Here is a 10,598-nt window from a genome sequence, read left to right on the forward strand (position 1 = left end):
TGGAGTGGGTTGCCATTTTCTTCTCCAGGGGATCTTACTGACACAGGGATTGAACCCAGGTTTCCCGCATTGCAGGCAGATTCTTTACTGTTTGAGCCACAAGGCAGATAGGGTAGGGGGTCCCTGGCTTTCATGACAGAAGAATCCATTTTGCTCTAAGTCATTTTGTGATCTAAGCCTGGCCACAATGCTTTCCTGTGAACATGTCACATAATTAATGATCTTAAGGGAAGGAAAGCAGAAAATAAGACACAATAGTCAAGACACAATAATGCAGGCTTGAGCAAGGTCCTGGTTCCTCAATAATAATATAGCTAAATAATATTAATATTAATAATATTCCTAAATAATAATATAGCTTTGAGTTATGCAGAAGCTACGGCTGGTACGGAGGTGGAGGATGGAATGATGATGTTGACCTTCCAGACTTCAGTCAATTAAAGTTTGTCTGTCAACCTCTGCCCCAATTCAAAGCTGAATTTTCCTCCAATAAGGCCCCTCATGAATATGCATGTACCCTTAGCCTAAAACTTCCTTGAATTTTGCTGTGAGGGGAAAGATCCCCAGTGTTCTCCTTACTTGCTGCAAGTAATATATCTTTTTTTTCTCCTGATCTTTGGCTTGCTTTTACCTAATGCCTCACACTCACCAAGAGGTGAATCCAGTTTTCGGGTAATAGTAGCAATTCCCATTTTTTCAAGCATTACCTTGATTGACATTGTTAGTCACTAAAGATCGCTAATAATGTAAAATTTGAAATTTTACACCACTGTGAAATATATTCACTGAAATGAGAGGGAAGGTGGCAGGGCACAATCTTTGAAAGTATGGCATAGCCATTGAGGATATCACAAAAACTGGTTAGAACCAACTAGGTCCAAGATGGTGGAAGAGTTGACCTCCAGCTGACCTCAAGCTTCATTATATACTCATTGTAATACAGCGGCACATGTAATGCTAATGACACAGCACACTAAATGATACACCCAGCCGTGACATATTTCCAAGGCCAGCCATAAAGGGCCAGAAAATGGGAAGTGGCCAAAATCCTGGAAATCCTCACCCTTTTTCCAAAATAGTTGGAATAATCTTTCCACTTATTAGCCTATGAAATTAACCAATGCATCAAAACTAACCATCCCATATTTCAGGGTCACACTCAAGCCTTTTGAGATGGACTGTATTCTGTTTATGGAATATGTATCTCTCTAAGTAAATGTACTTCTTACCTACCACTTTGCCTCTCAAATTCCTGAATTCCTTCTGTTTTGACCCTCATTAAGCTTCATTAGATCTGATAGACAGAGTGCCTGATGAAATATGGATGGAGGTTCATGACGTTGTAAGGAGACAGGAATCAAGACCATCCCCAAGAAAAACAAATGCAAACAGACAAAATGGCTGTCGTGGAGGCCTTACAAATAGCTGTGAAAAGAAGAGAAGTGAAAAACAAAGGAGAAAAAGAAAGATATAAGCATCTGAATGCAGAGTTCCAAAGAATAGCAAGGAGAGATGAGAAAGACTTCCTCAGTGATCAAAGCAAAGAAATAGAGGAAAACAACAAAATGGGAAAGGCTAGAGATCTCTTCAAGAAAATTAGAGATACCAAGGGAACATTTCATGCAAAGATGGGCTCGATAAAGGACAGAAATGGTATGGACCTAACGGAAGCAGAAGATATTAAGAAGAGGTGGAAAGAATACACAGAAGAACTGTACAAAAGAGATCTTCATGACCCAGATAATCACAATGGTGTGATCACTCACCTAGAGCCAGACATCCTGGAAGGTGAGGTCAAGTGGGCCTTAGAAAGCATCACTACGAACAAAGCTAGTGGAGGTGATGGAATTCCAGTTGAGCTATTTCAAATCCTGAAAGATGATGCTGTGAAAGTGCTGCGCTCAATATGCCAGCAAATTTGGAAAACTCAGCAGTGGCCACAGGACTGGAAAAGGTCAGTTTTCATTCCAATCCCAAAGAAAGGCAATGCCAAAAATGCCCAAACTACCACACCATTGCACTCATCTCACACGCTAGTAAAGTAATGCTCAAAATTCTCCAAGCCAGACTTCAGCAATATGTGAACCGTGAACTTCCAGATGTTCAAGCTGGTTTTAGAAAAGGCAGAAGAACCAGAGATCAAATTGCCAACATCCGCTGGATCATGGAAAAAGCAAGAGAGTTCCAGAAAAACATCTATTTCTGCTTTATTGACTATGCCATAGCCTTTGACTGTGTGGATCACAATAAACTGTGGAAAATTCTGAAAGAGATGGGAATACCAGACCACCTGACCTGCCTCTTGAGAAATCTGTATGCAAGTCAGGAAGCAATAGTTAGAACTGGATGTGGAACAACAGACTGGTTCCAAATAGGAAAAGGAGTACATCAAGGCTGTATATTGTCACCCTGGTTATTTAACTTCTATGCAGAGTACATCACAAGAAACGCTGGGCTGGAAGAAGCACAAGCTGGAATCAAGATTGCTGGGAGAAATATCAATAACCTCAGATATGCAGATGACACCACCCTTATGGCAGAAAGTGAAGAGGAACTAAAAAGCCTCTTGATGAAAGTGAAAGAGGAGAGTGAAAAAAGTTGGCTTAAAGCTCAACATTCAGAAAACTACAATCATGGCATCTGGTCCCAATACTTCATGACAAATAGATGGGGAAACAGTGTCAGACTTTATTTTTCTGGGGCTCCAAAATCACTGCAGATGGTGATTGCAGCCATGAAATTAAAAGACGCTTCCTCCTTGGAAGAAAAGTTATGACCAACCTAGATAGCATATTCAAAACCACAGACATTACTTTGCCAACAAAGGTCCATCTAGTCAAGGCTGATTTTTCTAGTGGTCATGTACGGATGTGAGAGTTGGACTGTGAAGAAGGCTGAGCACTGAAGAATTGATGCTTTTGAACTGTGGTGTTGGTGAAGACTCTTGAGAATCCCTTGGGCTGCAAGGAGATCCAACCAGTCCATTCTGAAGGAGATCAGTCGTAGGTGTTCATGGAAGGACTGATGTTAAAGCTGAAACTCCAATACTTTGGCCACCTCATGCGAAGAGTTGACTCTTTGGAAAAGACCCTGATGCTGGGAGGGATTGGGGGCAGGAGGAGAAGGGGACGACAGAGGATGAGATGGCTGGATGGCATCATCTACTTGATGGACATGAGTTTGGGTGAACTCCGGGAGTTGGTGATGGACAGGGAGGTCTGGTGTGCTGTGATTCATGGGGTCACAAGGAGTCGGACATGACTGAGTGACTGAACTGAACTGAACTAAACTTCATTAGTCTGAGATTCATTAAGTCCTGAGACCAGGTGTGTAATTTCAATTAAAAGATAGCAGGTTCAAGTTTCAATTTGAGACATGCAGTTTCCACATTAATGAAGTTATTCCTATTTCATATCTAGGTTTCTTGTCAGGAATTTAGATTTGCATGACACTCACAGTTCTTTCCAACAGGGTGAGATGTGGCTCTTCCCAGCCCCAAAACCTATAAATCAAAAAGGTAAGACAGCAGGGCTTCCCGTTGGGGAAACTGTAGGAGCTTGATAATATTTTAAGGCTCAAGGTCTTTCTTAGTCCAGGCAGATAGTTTCTTTAACAACACATTTCCTCTAAACTTAGTAGACTTTCAAACATATTTACTTTTATTTCCATATTCTAAATGCCACTTTTGAGTTTGTTTTTTTTTTATACCTGTATAATTCTCAAGAATGACTTATTTCTTTGTTTCCTCATACACATCACCCTCCTCTCAACTTAGTTAAAGATGGCCATCTTGAGACTGTAAAGACTGTGTCAAAGACTGTAGTCAGTTAAGTCATAAATGAAAAACAGTTTAATTTTTTTCCCTTTGAAAATAAGCTCTTGAAACTTCACGATGGTAAAAAATAAAATAAAACACAACTGAAAGTCAGCACATTTAATTTTTATGAGCCATATATTATCCTTAGAGATAAGAAGCCCCTTTCAAATCAAAAGTCCAGGTCTGTAAGAAGTAAAGTATAAAGTTTATGCTGCAATGAATGGCTTGAGAGATATTCAAGAAACAAATAGGGCTCAGTCTTGGAGGAGGTCTCTGAAAAGCTAGAGATGAGGGAGTGGATCTGTGAGGAAAACCAGAGAGGAACCGACTCAGCATTAAGGGACACCAACACTGTCAGCGCCAGTGAACAGAGCAGTGCGGGGGCCAAGGAAATGTCTGAGACTATTTCAGATCATGTACGCCTTTCTAGGAATCGCTGCCTCACCTGACTTTACTACACAATCATGTCAACTCATCTGCTCTGTGCTGAGTTGTGAAGGCTGTCAGTAGCTGCCCATTTGTTGCCTATGGATTTTCCAAAGAAGTGATACCTAACCAAAGCCGAAGAATTTGCTAAGTCGTGTTCAAACTACCCTATGTAGACGACCCTATTTTTGATGGCTGAGAACATGGTTAAAATTCTGGTAACTATACACAGGTGATATTCAAAATGGGATAGGAGAGGGAAAGCGCCACTACCAGAATTTGGGTGGAGGAGGAAAATAGATCAACTGACTACTTTCATGAGCTTTCTTCTTTGAAATCCCTTCCTTGGAGTCTGTGGACTACCTTTATTTATTTATTAAAAATATGCTTTCTAGACTAGTAAAACTTGATTATTGTTGGGTGTGCCCTAAGGACTTCAGCTGATATATAATTATGTACCCCTTAGTAGTTCTGATACAACCTTCATATTTTTTTATTTATTATTATTATTACTTTTTATAGACTGCTTCCCTACCACAGATGAAACCTGCACCCCTTGCAGTGAAAGCATGGAAACTTAGTCACTGGACCACCAGGAAAGTCTCTTACTTTTTCAACAATACAATGCTGTGATGTCTACTGAATAACAAATCAACTAAATGTATTATCCAAGGCTGCAATGTTTAAAAGGGCAAATACATCAGTTTAATGGTGGTTCTCCTTTTAAGATACCATTTCCAAACCATTTCCAATATATGTCAACTTTCCAAAATATCAAGTTTGGAAAGTATATAGTGTAACAAAAACACAACATCCGTCTATGCTTAAGACTGTGAAAATGCACATAAGAACATACCTAAACACAAGCTGCCTGCACGCACTTGTGATTTTCTGTGCCATTCATCCAAAACCATGGGTTCAGTATGTTTTCCTTTCCCTCTGTTGTCCTAAGAAGGAATTTTCAGATAGATAGTGGCTACTCTTGCAGTCTGAGCCCTGGAGTGGATGAGAGCTTGTGTCAGGCTGTAATTGATCTGCTCAGGCACACTGCTTTTAATGGCATTCTTGATGGTTCAGTGGGTGAATTCCCGCCTGCAATGCAGGAGACATAGGAAACTCAAGGTTGATCCCTGGATTGTCAACATTCCCCTGGAGAAGGAAATGGCAAACCCACTCCAGTATTCTTGCCTGGAGAATCCCAGGGACAGAGAAGCCTAGTAGACTATCATCGATGGGGTCACAAAGAGTCAGACATGACTGAGTGAGGCCAGCACAGCTCACAGCACACTGCTTTAGGATGTAAGAGGGTACAGCACGTGCTACATACTTCTGCACTGCAGGGCCTCTTGGAAACACCAGAAGTTCTTGTGGGTTTTACTAAAGCTCCAAAATAGGAAGTCCTATTTTATCATCCAATTTCTACCATTTTCTTTTTCATTTTTTTCCTTATTGGAATAGAGTTGATTTACAATGTCATGATAGTTTCAGGTGTATAGCAAAGGAAATCATTTATACATAAACACCTATCCACTCATTTTTAGATTCTTTTCCCATATAGTTCATTACAAAGTACTGAGTTGAGTACCCTGTGCTACACAGTAGGTCATTATTAGTTATCTATTTTATATATCAGTTCAGTTCAGTTCAGTTCAGTAGCTCAGTCGTGTCCAACTCTGCGACCCCATGAATTGCAGCACGCCAGGCCTCTCTGTCCATCACCAACTCCTGGAGTACACCCAGACTCACGACCATCAAGTCAGTGATGCTGTCCAGCCATCTCATCCTCTGTCGTCCCCTTCTCCTCCTTCCCCCAATCCCTTCCAGCATCATACTCTTTTCCAATGAGTCAACTCTTCGCATGAGGTGGCCAAAGTACTGGAGTTTCAGCTTCAGCATCATTCCTTCCAAAGAAATCCCAGGGTTGATCTCCTTCAGAATGGACTGGTTGGATCTCCTTGCAGTCCAAGGGACTCTCAAGAGTCTTCTCCAACACCACAGTTCGAAAGCATCAATTCTTTGCTGCTCAGCCTTCTTCACAGTCCAACTCTCACGTCCATACGTGACCACAGGAAAAACCATAGCCTTGACTAGACGGACATTTGTTGGCAAAGTAATGTCTCTGCTTTTGAATATGCTATCTAGGTTGGTCATAACTTTTCTTCCAAGGAGTAAGCGTCTTTTAATTTCATGGCTGCAGTCACCATCTGCAGTGATTTTGGAGCCCCCAAAAGTAAAGTCTGTCACTGTTTCCACTATTTCCCCATCTATTTCCCATGAAGTGATGGGGGCCAGATGCCATGAATATGGTAGTGTGTATATGTTAACCCCAAGCTCCCAATTTATTTCTCTCCTCCTTATCGCCTGGTAACCATAAGTTTGTGTTCTACACCTATAATTCGATTTCTGTTTTGTAGATAAGTTCATTTGTATCCCTTTTTTTAGATTCCACACATAAGTAATATCCTATGATATTTGTCTTTTTATGTCTGACTTACTTCACTCAGTATAACAATCTCTCAGTGTGACTCAGCGAGTTTATCCATGTTGCCGCAAAGTCATTATTTCATTCTTTTTTATGGCTGAGTAAATGTTCCATATGTACCACATCTTCTTTATCCATTAGTCTATTGATGGACATTTAGGTTGCTTCCATGTTCTGGCTATTGTAAATAGTGCTGCATTAACATTGGGATGCATCTATTTTTTTGAACTATGGTTTTCTCTGGATATACTGCCAGGAGTGAGATTGCAGGGTCAGCTGGCAGCTCTATGTTTAATTTTTTTATGGAACATCCCTACTGTTTCCCATAGTGACTGCACCAATTTATATTTCTACCAATAGTGTAAGTGGGTTTCCTTTTTTCCACACCCTCTCCAGGATTTATTGTTTGTGGATTTTTTTAATAATGGCCATTCTGACTGGTGTGAAGTGATAGCTCGTTGTAGCTTTTATTTGCATTTTTCTAATAATTAGAGCATCTTTTCATGTTTTTTGGCCACCTCTATGTCTTTGGAGAAATGTCAGGTATTTCAATCTTCTGCTTATATTTCGATTGGATTGTTTGTTTTTATATTTAGCTGCATAAGCTGCTTTCAGATTTTGGAGATTAATTCCATTGTTGCTTGCTTCATTTGCTAATATTTTCTCCCATTCTGAGGTTGTCTTTTCATTTTGTTTTGGTTTTCTTTAACGTGTAAAAAGTTTTAAGTTAATTAGGTCCCATTTGCTTATTTTTTAAAAAATTTTCATTACTCTAGGAGGTGCATCAAAAAGGATATCTTGCTGTGATTTATGTCAAAGAGTATTCTGCCTATGATTTCCCCTAAGAGTTTTATAATATTCATTCTCACACTTAGGTCTTTAATCCATTTTGAGTTTATTTCTGTGTATTGCGTTAGGGAGAACTCTAATTTCATTCGCGTAAGTGTAGAAGTTCAGTTTTTCCAGTACTACTTATTGAAAAGACTATGTTTTCTCCATTGTATATTCTTGCCTTCTTCAGCATGGATTAGGTGACTGTAGGTGCTTGGGTTTGTCTCTGAACTTTCTATCCCATTCAGTTGATCTATATTTCTGTGTTTGTGTTAGCAACATAATGTTCTTTTGTTTTGTTTTGTTTTAGCTATGCAGCATGTGGGGCCTTAGTCCCCCATGGGTGGCATGGGATCAATTCATGCCACCTGCAGTGCAAGCATGGAGTCCTTACCACTAGACCACCAAGGAAGTCCCAGTACCATACTGTTTTTATGACTATAGTTTTGTGGTATAGTCTGAAGTCAGGGAGCCTGATTCTTCCAGCTCCAATTTCCTTAAGATTGCTTTGGCTATTTGTGACCTTTTGTGTTTCCATACAAATTATGAAAATTTTCTGCTCTGGTACTGTGAAAAATGCCATTTGTAATTTGATAGGGATTGCACTGAATCTGTAGATTACTTTGGGTAGTATAGTCATTTTCACAATATTGATTCTTCTAACCCAAGAACATGGTTTATCTCTCCATCTGTTTGTGTCATCTTTGATATCTTTCATCAGTACCTTTTAGTTTTCTGAGCATGGTCTTTTTGCCTACTTTCAGTTCCATTCAGTTCAGTCACTCAGTCATGTCCGACTCTTTGCGATCCCATGAATCGCAGCATGCCAGGCCTCCCTGTCCATCACCATCTCCCGGAGTTCACTCAGACTCACGTCCATCAAGTCCATGATGCCATCCAGCCATCTCATCCTCTGTCGTCCCCTTCTCCTCCTGCCTCCAATCCCTCCCAGCATCAGAGTCTTTTCCAATGAGTCAACTCTTCGCATGAAGTGGCCAAAGTACTGGAGTTTCAGCCTTAGCATAATTCCTTCCAAAGAAATCCCAGGGCTGATCTCCTTCAGAATGGACTGGTTGGATCTCCTTGCAGTCCAAGGGACTCTCAAGAGTCTTCTCCAACACCACAGTTCGAAAGCATCAATTCTTCACTGCTCAGCCTTCTTCACAGTCCAACTCTCACATCCATACATGACCACAGGATAAACCATAGCCTTCACTAGATGGATCTTAGTTGGCAAAATAATGTCTCTGCTTTTGAATATGCTATCTAGGTTGGTCATAACTTTCCTTCCAAGGAGTAAGCGTCTTTTAATTTCATGGCTGCAATCACCATCTGCAGTGATTTTGGAGCCCCCCAAAATAAAGTCTGACACTGTTTCCACTGTTTCCCCATGTATTTCTCATGAAGTGATGAGACTGGATGCCATGATCTTTGTTTAGGTAGGTTTATTCCTGGGTATTTTATTCTTTTTGATGTGATGATAAATGGGTTTTTTTCTTGATTTTTCTTTCTGATCTTTCATTGTTAGTGTATAGGAATGCAAAAAAATTTTCTGTGTATTAAGTATCTTGCAACTTTACTAAATTCATTGATGATCTCTAATATATTTTAGTATCGTCTTTAGGATTTTCTATGTGTGGCATGCGTGGCATATGCAAACAGGAACAGTTTTACTTCTTCTCCCATTTGGATTCATTTTATTTCTTTTTCTTCTCTGATTGCCATGGCTAGGACTTCCAAAGCCATGCTGAATAATAGTGGTGAGAGAGGATCCTATCCTTATCTCGTTCCTGATTTTAGAGGAAATACTTTCAGTTTTTCACCATTAAGAATATTTGCTGTGGGTTTCTCGTATATGGCCTTTATTATGTTGAGGTATGTTCCTTCTATATTCACTTCCTGGAGAGTTTTTATCATAAATGCAGGCTGAATTTTGTTGAATAGCTTTTTCCACATCTATTGAGATGATCATATGGTTTTTAATCTTTAATTTGTTAATATGGTGTATCACATAGATTGATACAGGTATATAGAATAATCCTTGCATCCCTGTGGTAAATTTCACTTGATCATTTTGTATGATCCTTTTAGTATATTGTTTGGTTGTTTCAAGATTTTGTTGAGATTTTTGCACCTATGTTTGTCAAGGATACTGTTCTGTAGTATCGTTTTCTTGTGTGTGATATCGTTGGTTTTGTTGGCCAAAAGTGAAGGTGATGGTGGCCTTGCAGAATGAATTTGTGAGGGTTCCTCCCTCTGCAATTTTTGGGAGAGTCTGAGAAGGATAGGTGTTAGCTCTTCTTTAAATGTTCCATAGAATTCTCCTGTGAAGTCATCTGGTCCTGGACTTTTGTTTGTTGGAAAACTTTTCATTTTGTTTTGTTTTGGTGAAATAAGTAAACTGGTTATTGGGGGGAAAAGGTTGCGAGAGAATAGACACACAGGCAGACTTGGAGAAAGACTGTTGGAAGATTTTCAATCAGTTTCAATTTAAGTACTTGTGTCTGTTCATATTTTCTATTTCTTCCTGGTTCAAACTTTCAGTCAGAAAGGTTGTACGTTTCTAAGAATTTACCTATTTCTTCTAGGTTGTCCGTTTTATTGGTGTACAGTTATTTGTAGTAGCCTCTTCTATGAAGACCTACAAGACCTTGTAGAACTAACACCCAAAAAAGATGTCCTTTTCATTATAAGGGACTGGAATGCAAAAGTAGGAAGTCAAGAAACACCTGGAGTAACAGGCAAATTTGGCCTTGGAATGTGGAATGAAGCAGGGCAAAGACTAATAGAGTTTTGCCAAGACAATGCACTGGTCATAGCAAACACCCTCTTCCAACCACACAAGAGAAGACTCTACACATGGATATCAGCAGATGGTCAACACTGAAATCAGATTGACTATATTCTTTGCAGCCAAAGATGGAGAAGCTCTATACAGTCAGGAAAAAAAAAAACGACTGGGAGCTGACTGTGGCTCAGATCATGGACTCCTTATTGCCAAATTCAGACTTAAATGGAGGAAAGTAGGGAAAACCGCTAGAC

This window comes from Ovis aries, chromosome 15, assembly GCF_016772045.2.
Source record: "Ovis aries strain OAR_USU_Benz2616 breed Rambouillet chromosome 15, ARS-UI_Ramb_v3.0, whole genome shotgun sequence".
Taxonomy (NCBI): Eukaryota; Metazoa; Chordata; class Mammalia; order Artiodactyla; family Bovidae; genus Ovis; species Ovis aries.